This window comes from Ambystoma mexicanum, chromosome 10 (assembly GCF_040938575.1).
Source record: "Ambystoma mexicanum isolate Mex_15411 chromosome 10, UKY_AmexF1_1, whole genome shotgun sequence".
In the NCBI taxonomy this organism is placed as follows: domain Eukaryota; kingdom Metazoa; phylum Chordata; class Amphibia; order Caudata; family Ambystomatidae; genus Ambystoma; species Ambystoma mexicanum.
Genome location: NC_090932.1, coordinates 1,478,100,521 through 1,478,113,884, shown reverse-complemented (window position 1 = coordinate 1,478,113,884; position 13,364 = coordinate 1,478,100,521). Strand labels below are relative to the sequence as shown.

The 13,364-nt window shown below is 45.6% G+C and overlaps 1 protein-coding gene across 8 annotated transcripts in view; it reads left to right on the top strand.

Annotated features, from left to right (window-relative positions):
* The window catches only part of KDM2B (lysine demethylase 2B), a 1,898,564-nt gene that overhangs the window by 378,246 nt on the left and 1,506,954 nt on the right, over positions 1-13,364 (top strand). The gene's annotated exons all lie outside the window — the stretch shown is intronic.

Genomic DNA, 13,364 nt, shown 5'->3' with positions numbered 1-13,364 from the left:
TGTCTTTTTACAAAGATGATGTTGGTTATCGCAGCTTTTCTTCGGCTTCAGGGTATCCACGCGTATCCATATTTGGACGATTGGCTGCTGCGCAGCCCTTGTCCTATGAATGCCTCAAGCAATCTTCAGTCTCTCCTCCAGCCCCTGTTCCACCCTGGGCCTGTCAGTGAATTGGCGGAAATCCTCCATGACGGTCCCTCAGGACCTGATTTTCCTGGGTTTTCCCTGGAATACGATCGACTGCAGGGTATACCTGACCGGGGACAGAATGGCAGATCTGGTAGCGACGTGTCAGGTCTTTGCGCAGTCGGAGAGCATGTCGGCCTGGTGGTTCCAGAGGCTTCTGGGCCGCATGGCCTTGTGTGTTTTGGCTCATCCTCTTGCTCGGCTCAAGATGAGGCGGACACAGTTGGCTATTCGGAGTTCTTGGCATCAAGCTGTAGACCCGGACTCCAAAATGATTCCGATTCCAGCTTTCATGAGCAGACCTTTTGTGGTGGTCGTCTCTCGTCAATCTGTCAGTGGGCGCGGGTTTTCAGGACCCCGTTCCACTGATGACAGTCACAACGGACTCTTCCCTTCTGGGGTGGGGTGCGACGTTGAATCTTCAAGTTTCAGATCTCTGGTCGCCCCAAGACAAGCTCCTCCATATAAATCACCTGGAGCTCTTGACGATGTTCCTGGTGCTTAAGGCGTTCAGGCCGGTCATTGTCAACCAGGTGGTCCGTGTCCGTACGGACAATGTGGTATCCATGTTTTACATCATTAAGCAGGGTGCTACCAAGTCCCCTCCTCTTGTGGATCTTGCCATTCAAATTTGGGAAACAGTGGTGCAGCAGGGCATCTGGCTGGTGGCCGTACACGTTCCGGGCCAGCTGAATGTTACTGTGGATGCTCTCAGCCAACGAACAATGGTCAGCTACGAGTGGGAGTTGAAGGTGGGGGTTCTCTTACAAATCTTCCAGTGTTGGGGCACTCCAGACGTGGACCTCTTCGCAACGACGGACAAGAGGAAACTTCCTCTGTATGCCTCCAGGAACGGACTGGGAGCCTCCTCTCTGGGGGATGCTCTCGAGATTCCCTGGCACAATATGAGGGCATATGCTTTTCCACCCCTGACTTTCATTCATCGGACAATTTGCAAACTGAGGAACACAGTGAACTGTTCTCTTTTGCTCATAGCTCCGTGGTGGCCGGCCAGGTTCTGGTTTCTAGAGCTTCAGCATCTGTCGGTGTGTGCGCCAATCAGGCTTCCGTTGGTTCCCGACCTGCTTCACCAGAGGGATCGCCAGCTGTGGCACCCCTCCCCACAATCGTTCAACTTGGCGGCATGGTGCCTGAGTTCAGATCTCTAGAACATCTCAACATGTCTGCTGATAACATGCGCATTGTTCAGGCAGCCAGGAAGCCATTGACGAGCTCTCAGTACAGGAACAAGTGGCTTTGGTTCTGCCACTGGTGCTTAGCTAAAGAGTTGGATCTCAGGGTGGCTCCAATCAACAGTGTTGTCTTTTGTCTCTCATCTAGTGGAGTCAGGCATTCATGTCCTCTCATGCAGGACTTATCTTTCGGCTGTTGCCGCTTACTTATCCACGGACCAGTGCTCTTTTTCACTATCAAATCCAGTGATTAAAAGGCACTTTCTGTTCGCAAACCGCATCCGACGAGGGATCTGAACGTGGTCCTTACAGCATTATGCCATAAGCCCTTTGAACCAATGGCTACGGTAGATCTTAAGCACCTTTCGTGGAAAGTGTCTTTCTTGGTCGCCGTGACTTTGGCAAGACGTGTGAGTGAGCTCCAGGCTTTGTCTGTAGAGCATCCCTTCTTGGTTTTCCACAACGATAAGGTTGTCCTGAGGACACATTTTTCCTTCCAACCGAAAGTGGTCTCGGATTTTCATCTAAATCAGTCAATCTCCTTGCCCGTCTTCTTCCCAAACCCGGCTTCGGAAGCCAAAAGGGTTCTGCATTGCCTGGATGTTGGAAGAGCTCTTAAGTGCTATCTGGACAGAACATCTGAATTTAGGAGTTCTTCTCAACTATTGATGACCTTTGGTAATCCGCAGGGAAAACAGGCCTCCAAAGCAACTATCTCCAGATGGATTGCTGCCTGTATTATGGAGTCTTACACTGTTTAGGGCCTCCAACCTCCTAAAGGGATTCATGCACACCTGGTACGGGGCAAAGCAGCTGCGGTTACTTTACAAAAGTATGTCCTCTGGGAGACCATCGCGAAAGCAGCAACATGGGCCTCTCCATCGGCCTTTTGTAAACACTACTGTTTAGATCTGAGCTCCAGAGCTGATGCTCAATTTGGGCAGGCTGTGCTCAAAAACCTTTTTCAGTAGGGAGTTTCCATCCACCCGTAATTCCAGTGAGGAGTACTTGGGAATCGCCCATAAGTATGGAGGAAAGGGGACGGGACGTAGGAGTATAATAAAGTTACTCACCGAAGTGCCTACCTTACTCCTAGTCCAGAGTCCCCTTTCCTCCATATGCCCGCCCGCCCTTCCCTCTAATAAGGTTCCTCTGTTATTGCTTAAAGGTGATAGAAAAGGACTGATGGGCGATGCACTGGGCGGAGCTAAGGAGGGCAGGGTTACGGCCGCGTGCGGTACCCCGAGTAAAAAGAGAGGAAGGACACATTTTTTGAAAATGTTGATGCTTTTTCAAAGTGCTCCGGTCCCATCCCACAGGACAGAGGAATGTCCCATAAGTATGGAGAAAAGGGGACTATGGACTTGGAGTAAGGTAGTCACTACGTTGAGTAACTTTATTATTCTCTTGTCATGCACCCACCCTCTGGAACTCGATCCCGGTGTCGGCTCGGAATGCCCCTGCAATTCTCCAATTTCACAAATATCTAAAGACATTGCTCTTTTAACAACACCTAACCAAGGACTAATTCCAATGGATGCACAGGCCTTGCAGTAAAGCATTAATGTTAAAAGGTGGCAGCACAATGCAGTATATAGGGCGGTGTGGAAATCCTCCATTGCTATGCAGTACAAGATGCTCAACTGTAGAATACTTTTGCAATGGCATCCGACCCCCCATCGTCTGGCCAAAATGTATCAGGGCAACTCCCCCTACTGCTGGAGAGGGTGTACTCAAGTCTGCACATATTGGCACCAGTGGTGGAGCTGTCCCCGGATTCAGCTGTACTGGAAGGGGATCTTGGGGTGGATCTACAGAATAGAGCGTATTCGCAGTGACTAAACCCCCCCCCCCCTCCTAGTTCTCTTTGGGGTTGAACTAACTGAAGACAGAAACACGCTCCTCCCGCATATGCCAAGGAATTTACTGCTAGCAGCTCGTGTCTGTGTCACGCTGAAGTGGAAAGCCTCATTCCTTCCCACAAAAGAGGATTGGTTGAGGAAAGCAAATGAAAGTCTGTTCCTCAGGGAACAGACTCTCAATTCAAGCAAAAACCATCAATACTGTGACATCGCACCTGATAAAAGAAATCCAGAAAATAACCTGCGAAAGGGGAAACGAGCATATAAATTATGGCCCTCTGCTAAAACAATTTGTATCAAATCAAAGTGGGCCGAAGGAAAGATAGAAAATTAGCTATCGACACGCTTTTGACCATCTGATCGTCCTAAAAAAGAGAACTCTTAGAAAAGCAATTCACAGTCTGAAGAAACAAAAGTTTGCGGAAGGGGCTCTACAAATCCACAAATTAAAACAGAAATACCAAAATTGGTTAAAGCTTCACAAATAATCGATCTTGAATCAGGACGCCCAAAGAATGTTAAATCGCATCAAGACCAAGAACACAGCCGAAATATGGTCTATTATAAATGCCCTGGACGCTCCACAAGATGTCTTCCTGTCTAACCCTATTCCGACAAAGACCTGGCAACTACACTATCAGAAAATGCAAATTGCCAACGATCAGGACATAGCTCAATCTCCAGATTCCAGAATAAAACCGGATATGACGGAGAATGATAGAGTACTCACTGGACATAGCGATTCAAACAATTGAAGCTATTATTAAGAATTTAAAAAATTCAAGAGCCCCGGGCCAGGACGGACTAACCAACGTCTTGATGAAAAGAAATCCGGAACTGTGGGCAAATTTTCTCCATCACCTGTTCAAGGGCATAATACAGTTAGCAAGGGTCTCAATTCAATTCAAGGGTCGCAAATGAACCCAATTCATGGAAATCAGCAGTTGTTGTCCCAATTTTCAAAAAAGGGCTTAGATCAGACCCAGACAACTACCGCTCGATTGCACTTTTGGACATACCGGGCAAAATCTTCGGATCCTTAATTCTAAAGGAGTTAACCAGGTGGAATGGTGATCACGAACGACGGGACCTCTGGCAATCAGGGTTCGTAAAAGGTGTCGGAACTGGCTGTAACATCTTTATAATCAACTTACTGTAAGCCAAAGCTGTAACGACCAAGGGAGGCAAGGTTTACATGGCTTTTATTGACCTCTCAAAAGCTTTCGACTCTATGTGTAGGGAGAAACTGTGGGCTAAGTTGCAGAATTGGCGCTGCCCGAGCTTCCTACTGGAACACCTCAAAGATCTACACCAGGGAACATCTATCCGAGTGAAATTAGACCAAGAGGGGCACCTTTCAGAGGCCATAAATGCTAACGTAGGATTAAAACAAGGATGCCCACTTGCCCCGGAGCTCTTCATCTTATTTCTATCCGACATTGAAGATGCATTCGAGGAGGTTCATTTTTTCCCACCTAAAATAGCTAACATCGACGTGTGTAGACTCCTATACGTGGACGACATTGTGATAATCGACCAAACACCTATTGGGTTACAATGTCAAATTTCTGCGTTGGAAAAGTATCTTGACATAAATGACCTAGTAATAAACCCAGCAAAATCTAGTGTAATGGCATTTGGCAAAGATGATCGACGAAGAGCCAAAAACATTGTATGGTTCTCTAAGAAAGAACCCATCAAATTGGTAAAAGAGCTCATATACTTGGGAGTAAACATCAACACTAGCAGAAGTGAACTACCCCGTATATCTACACTGCGTAAGAAAACTTTAAACCTTAACAGCGCAAGGAAAAATCCTACTAAAAAACTTCTGCAACTTTTCACTACTGCCACTAATCCCTTTCTACAGAGCCAAGGTGGTTCCTATCCTGACTTACGGAGCTGAAACCTCGCTCATGCTGACCGAAGACATGTGGCCACTTCTGGAGGATATCTTTTGGAAAGGGGTACTGGGTTTACCAAAAGCATTCCAATTCAGATCGTAAGACGGGAACTGGCACTGACATCTTTGAATTCCATCTGGAAATTGATTTTAATCTGTTTCTACAGGAAATGCTTGGAAGATAAGCCCAAGGGAGGCTTCATAATCCTAAAAAAGGCTATGCAAGACCCTAAAGAATCGATCCTCAATGAATGGAGGCATATTTGTCAGAGAATAATTGAAGAATTAAACGAATCAGAGAATTCATTGCTTCAAAACCCAGACAATTTTAAGAGGAAGCTTTACCGAAAAGAATGGATTGATACCTTAGAAGACATACTCAGATACAAAAATCGAGATTAATTCTGGGCTACACCAAGAAAACTTAATGACCCACCACGGTATCTCCAAATCTTTCCTGATTGGTTCCTGCGTCAGCAATACTTGCGATTTCGCTTAAACATATGTGGTCCAAGATTTGTCAGATCTTCCATACAGGACGCGGAATTAAATTTTATCTGCACTCTTTGCAAAGACCAATTCTCCATCCCTCCAATCAAGCATCTTGTTATGAACTGTTCGTTACTGGAAACAGAAAGACTTACCACCATGAGAGACATCATCATCAAATATGGGGCTGCTTCAGAAAATCTTTGGTGGATCACCTTGATGGAAGGAAAGAAATCAAACATTATAATTGCTCTGACAAAATTCCTGTTACTGATCTGTAAGAAACTAGCATCGGCAGAGAAATAAAATTTGAATTTTGAACGAGCTCTGCTGATAGTGACAATCCAGAACCAACTTTGGGGAGGAGTAAGAAAGGAAAATAAAAGACCGCATATTATTTGACATTACATGTTATTATGTCACTTCACAATTATGTATCTTCTTTTTTGTGTTTTTCTCTTGTTTTTCCTTTCTCCTTTCTCCTTTCTTCTTATTTCAGCTTTTTTGTAAACATGAATCCTACTTAATTGTAGGTACCGTTGTATGTAAACGTTATATGGTGTAAGGGTTAAAGGTTTTCAAGAGCAAACCAAACAAGCCAAAAAAACCCCAAAAAAATACATGAAATGTATGAACTGGAAAGTCTGACTGCTCTTTTAATGGAAACACACACGCATTTAGACCAGCTATGGCTACCATTCAAGCAGTTTTATAGGGATGCTCATGCAGCTCAATCATAGAGGTCACCCTTGTGCGGGCTTCAGATTGCGATCCATGTTGTCAAACAAGATTCTGCATACTATATGACCGGAAACCTTTTCGTAAAAGCAGTTCTTGTGGTGACCCGAGCACAGACAAGTTCCCCCTCATCAAATTCAGTATTGTGATGGCTAGAGTTCCTTCATGTCTGAGGTCATACTTCCCTAGTGAACCCTGAACACCAATGATTCCAGCTAGTCGACTATTGCCGTCCATGGTCAGGCCGACAACGGAGTTGGGGGTGGGGGATGAGGTGGGTTTTCTGTCTCTTATTTCTTTCCCACTTTTCTTTCTATCCTTCTTTTATCCTCTACCATCCACTTTCCGATTCATACTCGTTTCATGATCGGGAGATCTTTCATACACCTGTTATTATGAAACTGAAAAATGTATTGTTTGTGGTCGCATTGTTTGTCTTGACAATTATTTAATTGGGCTTTTAGGCCGATGTATTTGTCTACCTCAATAAAAATATATTTTCCCAAAAAAAAAGATGGCAGCCCAAATGCTTGCTACCCACACTCAGCGATCCGCTAGGTCCATTCTTTAAACAATACAAAATAAAATAATTAATGATGAAGTGGCACACGCAAATGCGGAAATAAATGCAGCATTTTACACATTCTATTCCACTTATATCAGCCAAAGGGCTGTGCTTCTCAGACAGAAATTGAGAAATATTTGTGGGAGATTCTGACCTCATTATTGTCCAGCCAAGTGTGTCAGGCTCTGGAAACCCAATTAACTTTGAAGGAGATCAAGGCGGCTGTTAATGACCTTGCAAGGGGAAAGGTGCCCGGTTTGGACATCTGGTGGCCAAAGTTTATAAAGAATACCAGGATATTGTTGCCCCTTACCTGCTTCAGGTGTGGGAAGTGTAAGGAAGGCATGGTATCAAATATTAATAATACAGTCCTAAGTGAGTCTAGTCAAATGAAAAGGGCGTATGCAAAAAAACCTATTGCCAATCGTTACCGCTATGCTACAAAATAGTGTGGGGATAATGTTCACAAAAAGAAAGAAGCGTTCTCAAAATAAGTCAGGATGTTTAGGCCTCCCTTCCCCGCGTTTTTAACACGGGACAAGACAGGTCATTCGAAGACAGCACACTCATGGGCTTCTTCGGCACAAGGTCGCAGTTCCTTTTTACCAACATCAAGGCTTTCTGTGACCAAGTCTCTTTTATTCAAGGTCTCTTGCTGCAGAGGGCCTGATGCACCAAAATCAACAAGGAAATGTTCCTTTCCAAAATTCAAGTCGGGCGACTTGCTCTTCGCCCGGGATCCCCCTCAGCCGGGCACAGATCCTTCTTTCACAATTGGCCTCCCTCAGCCGGGTTTGGACCAACTTTAATTCGCAGGCATCCCTCAGTCGGGTTCACATTTCCCACAACAATATCTTCATGGGTGAGTTTTACTGTTCACCCCGGATCTCCCTCTTCCGGGCTCAGACCAATTTCAGTTCGTAGGCAATCGAAGACTTTCGAATGTTCACAGGACTTAACTTAACCCACTGCAGGGCCACTTTAATTTTCACCATTCAATATTTACACGCTCTGGGAGGTACCGAACAGAAACCTTCAAGTGAGCACCCACGTGGCGCTGGACCACTCTGTATTTGGTACCTAACTGGGTTTCATAAAGTTCAATTGCACACAAGTTCTTTGTTCATACAATGTTGCTGCTTGCAACCTTGAGCATAACACAGTCCGGTGTGCTATCTGTTTCTCCCAACTTACTGGCTGTGCTGAACTTGTTGGCGTTGCTTTGCTGTCAGAGTCAAGAAGGTGGCAATCGCTTCTCCCCGCCTTGGCTATCAATGCGGGAGGGCCCTGTGCACCTCTGACACACGCTACACTGTTCGTCAGCTGTGATTCCTAGTCTTATATTTCTTTTTCTTGAGGCTTCTTGAAAGTCGCGATCCTTTTGTGAAACGGATAACTCCAGCCTTCTCGTCCTCTCTGGTCTAGCCGCCTCTGCTTAAACTGCCATCCCGGAATAGCTGCTTCCTTGTGCGTTTGGCCAAGTCATGTGTGTGTAGTTATCAGTAATTACCTGACTCTGCTTGACCCTTGTGTTGGGACATGTCAGGTATACGGCTCTGGTGTTAGTCCGTTGTCGCTCATGGTGAACTGTCTGTGAGAAAGTGTTTTATGTCGGGGAAAGCGGGGGTCGAGTTTTTTAAGTATCCTACCTGGTAGGATGGGAAAAAGGTGTCATAAGGAAGGAGATGCTGCATCTCACCCTTCGGTGTCGCACTTCCACTCCAAGAAGACCCCCAACCCAGTTGTTCCTACTGCACTGGTCCACCCCCAGGAACTTGATCCAATAGCCATGGCCGTGTCCTGGCCACCTGGATGACAGATCCCCGAAGACTAGCGGGTGAGACACCTTCAGGTTTCTCACAGAAAAGGCACTGCAGAGGGATGTCCTCCCGGACACAATACGAGAAGCCATTACTATCTTACTATTAAAACCGGCAGCATCAGGACACCAGGCTTATCATGGCCTTACTTTAACATATATTCAAAGGACAACTGTCTGCATAATATTCTTCTTTCTTCAACACACATGCATTATTGACTGAAAGGATATTGTGTTACACAATCTGCATCATTATTGCTTTTTGGCATCAATCGTCATTTGCTCACAGCAGCACAACAAAGAATTGTAAAACCTCATCTCTCCTGAAGATCCATTCATACAACAGAATGGTGAAACACATGTCGAGAGAGCTAAAACACCAAAGAAAGACTTTAATTTCAAACTGAAATCATGTCATCCTGAGAATTAGGATCATGGAACTTTTTCTTACAACTATAAAATTATATGTATATTGATAACCATAACATGCAATTAGTGTGAAGTAACACCAATTGTGAAGTTAGACAACTTAAACAATTAAAAGAATACCAGTTTATCATTCAATCTCTTGTGTTGTTATATTTCGTATAACTAACACTAGACTAGCTACCAGAATCAGTTTTCACAACCTGTCCTTTTGGCTGGCGCATTGAACTAATCCTAATATTTTCTTTTGTCTGATATTAAAACCGGACAAGCCTGCGAAAGAATGCAGGTCCTATAGTCTGCTTTCACTCATAAATGTAGATGTAACAATCTTTGCAAAAGGCGTAACAATTCGCCTTTTACCACTGATTAACCATGTAATACATTCAGATCAGTCCTGATTCTTCCCAGGTCCTCAACGGAAGTAAACCTGCGTAGGTTGTATAATATAATTTCCTGTGTAGAGCCGGGAATGCAGGAAGTGGCGTTCTCCCTAGATCTGTAGAAGGCGTTGGAAACGGTGTCGTGGCCTTCCTTTTTCAAGTACTGGAGAATTATGGTTTTGGGCCAAATATTCTTTCCTTGATTAAATCACTATACGCAAAGCCTTTTGCCAGAGTGTGCACGAATGGAGTGCTGTCCCTGATACTTCATCTGGTGAGGGGTGGGGGGTGTGGGAAGGCTGCCCTCTCTCCCTGCTATTATTTGCTATGGTAAAAGAACCACTGACGGATTTGATTTGGGATGAGTATAGGGAGGTTGGTGTCTAGCTGGGTCGCACCCCAAAGTTAATTTCGCTCTATGCGAGTGATATCCTAGTGTATGTACAGGATCCAACGGTCAGTGCACAATTGTTGATGAATGAAATGGTCAACTTCGTTAACTATTCATTTATGCACCTGAATAGGAACAAATCTGAGATATTCCAACTGTCTGACGGAACAAGAGAGTTTGTTAATACGGGGAGGCTCCGGTGGACTCCAGAGGTGTTCAGATATTCGGGCACACCAGTGTCTCGTTCCAACATCCTAACATTCGAAAAGAACTACGAGACATACATGGTGCATCTACGGGCCGCAGTGCAGCGATGGGGTCAGATACCAATGTCAATGCTAGGCAGACTCTCACTTATCCAGATGGTGCTGCAGCTGGAATTGTTGTACATGTGACACAATATCCTGATGTGGCCGGGCCATGCTTTCTTTAAGGCACTTGATACGTTATGCTCCGAGTTTGTGTGGGCAAATGGTCAGGTACGGATGAGGTGGTCGTCTCTGGCTCTCCCATACACGTCCGGTGGCATCGCTACACCCAACTTTCAGTCATATTATCTGTTGGTGCAAGTTCAATGCGCAATGTACTGGTATAGAGACACTCCCTGACCGCCACATGTAAAGCAGGAGCAGCTGGAAGTGGGTGCACCCTCCCTGAAAACTTTGATACTTGGAGGCAGTTAAAGTCCAAATGGTTCGCTTGACCCGGTGGCGGCCACTGTGGGTGTGTGAAACAGACATCTCCAATGGCAAGGGGTGGGGGGTTGTCCCGTAGGATATAAATGCCCCTGTGTGGGATGTGGGTGCCCTGTCCCCTACAATGAATGTTAAGATTAAGAAAGCTTGGCGATCTACTGATATACAGGTTTTTGCTGGACAATTCATTGAATGGGAAGAAATTAAGTTCAATACTGGGAATAAAACACTGCAACTGTGGTGCTATTGCCGTATGAGGACAGCATTTACGGCACGCTGGCCCTCCTTGCCTATGGAGCCTTCACATCACACATGCACGACATACATAATAAATAGGGGAAGGGTGTCTCTGTTATATAAAATGGCACACCACTGACGGGGTATCTGAACATTCTGTGATCAAGTCAAAGTGGAGCTGCGACCTTCAGTTTCATTCACAGATGTACAGTGAGAGGTGATCTGTGGTCTGACTAAGGAGATTTCACTCAACTCAAAAGTTCGCCTTACACCATAGTGCAAATTAAATTGCCCCAGGTGTCGATCTGAAAATGCCACTCCGCTGCATATGTTGTGGTCATGCCCCAGACTATCCTCCTATTGCATACATGTCTCATCTGTAGAATCTGGTCCCGAATGGGAACTCTCACCTGGAGACTCAGGGTCCGAATCCGTGTGTGAGATTTTCCAGATAGGAGAGAGTGGCGGCCCAGAGGGGAACCATCCCTGTAGAGAGAAAAGCCAAAAGAGGCTGAAAACCCTTCTGAAGATGGATGAGTAGGATGGTGATCCTTGGAGGCTGCAGTATACGGAAGATGTAATGTTGCAGGTGCAGGCGGTCACGATTCCAAAAGAAGAGGCAATATCCGAAGAAGGCTGCGCTAGAAGAGGAGCGCAGGGTAGCCAAAGCAGAGAAGCGAAAATAGGCTGAGTAAACGGCAGAGTGCGGAGGGCTCAGAAGGCAGGTAAGGCAGTCGCAGCAGCGAAGATGGCACCAGGACAAAAAACACAGGAGCAAGCAGCGGTGAAGGAGGAACACAAGAGAAGAGGACAGAGCTATCGGAGGATAAACTTTCACCGTCTTACCCGAAAGAACACTATAGGAAGAAAACGGGTTGCAACGCGAGTTGCTCTGGCTTCGGTTTGCATTCATAACGCAGAACAAGGCAGCCATCTTGGAGGAACATTGGAGCGCTGCTCACGCTCATCAAACAACGTGGTGGAACAAGTGGCGTCCATGCTTCCATCTACTCCATAGCGGCCATCTGCTGGTTGTGACAACATGTCTGTCAGAGGTTGTCTGCAATTACAAGACAACAGATTGCTTTGATGCCCCGGGATTTCATATTAGGGTACACTGGTAAAATGGCTGTGTTAAAGCACAGGTTTTTGAACTTGGGACTGCTACTAACCAAACAATGGCCCTCATTATTGTTACCGGACCGGCACAGTACGACTCTGCGGGCGGGTGCTGTTCTGCCCGCCAGTGTCAGACCTGACGGGCGGAACGGCACTCGCCTGCAGAAGTCTCACTGATGCACCGGGACCGTTATTAATGGTGCCGGTGCTTCCGTGATCCCCATTCCCATGGAGTCCTATGGGACTCCATGGGAATGGGGACTTACAAAATTACCGGCGCCTGACTTGCCGGCCGCCGGGGTCGTAATACCTCAGTGTTACCGGGAAGTCAGGTGCCAGTAATTCTTTCCGGGTCCGGCAGCAAGCCGCCGGTATCACCAGCAGGCTTACCGCCAGACCCAGAATGAGGCCCAATGTTTATTGATGAGAAGGACACACAAGAAGCCCCAACAGTGGAAATGTGTCAATTTGATGTACTCTGGACTAGTGATATGGAGGTGGTATACAAAACTATATTACCCAATAATCGTCGTCCAAAAGACATCTGGACGGATTTTCACAAGTATTTGCTTGAGGTGGTGGCCTCTGATCCTGATAGTGTAAATAAACTTTAAGGCCTGGTGCAAAAAAAGGGGAATCACTTTTTGTATTTGTGTATTAATATGACAATAGGATGCTTCCATTGACTGTACTGTATGTATTGTTTACTTACAACTGAGTGCCTAAATAAAGTTGTTGCATTATTGCTCCTACATTTGTTGAATACCAGACGCCACCACCACCAGCCTTGGTCCTCTGTTTGCGGATCACGCTTTGGGCACTTTTGCAAATGTTGAACCGTAAGGTTATCAGGCTTCCCAGTTCTCCTCCAGCATCTTGGGAGTCTCCCCCAGGTATTGTTTTCATACTTAAAGGAAATTGGCTAACTTACTGCCGTTGGTTCCTTGCCCAACCTTGTTTGGAATTGCATCCAAATACACCCAGTCAGTAAAAAACCTTGGTTGTATTTGGCAGTCCAGTGAGTACTGCAATTTACAGGTAAATCAAATTATTAAGTCTTTTTATTTTCAATTGAAGCTTCTCAAACCTTTACTCCCTCTTATCTCTGAGAATAATTGTCCCACTGTGGTAGGTACTTTTACACACACCAAACTAGACTACTTCAGTGCTCTTCTGTCGGGTATACCAAAATATCAACTTCAGTGCCTTCAGGTGGCCCAGATCGCAGCAGTACGACAGATCTTCTCACTATCACGAAAAACACTGGTTTCAGATTTTAACAGAGGTCTTCATTGGCTGCCAGCACAGCAAAGTTTGTTTTCAATCATCCAGAGTTGTTTTTTTTCTGCACACTTTAA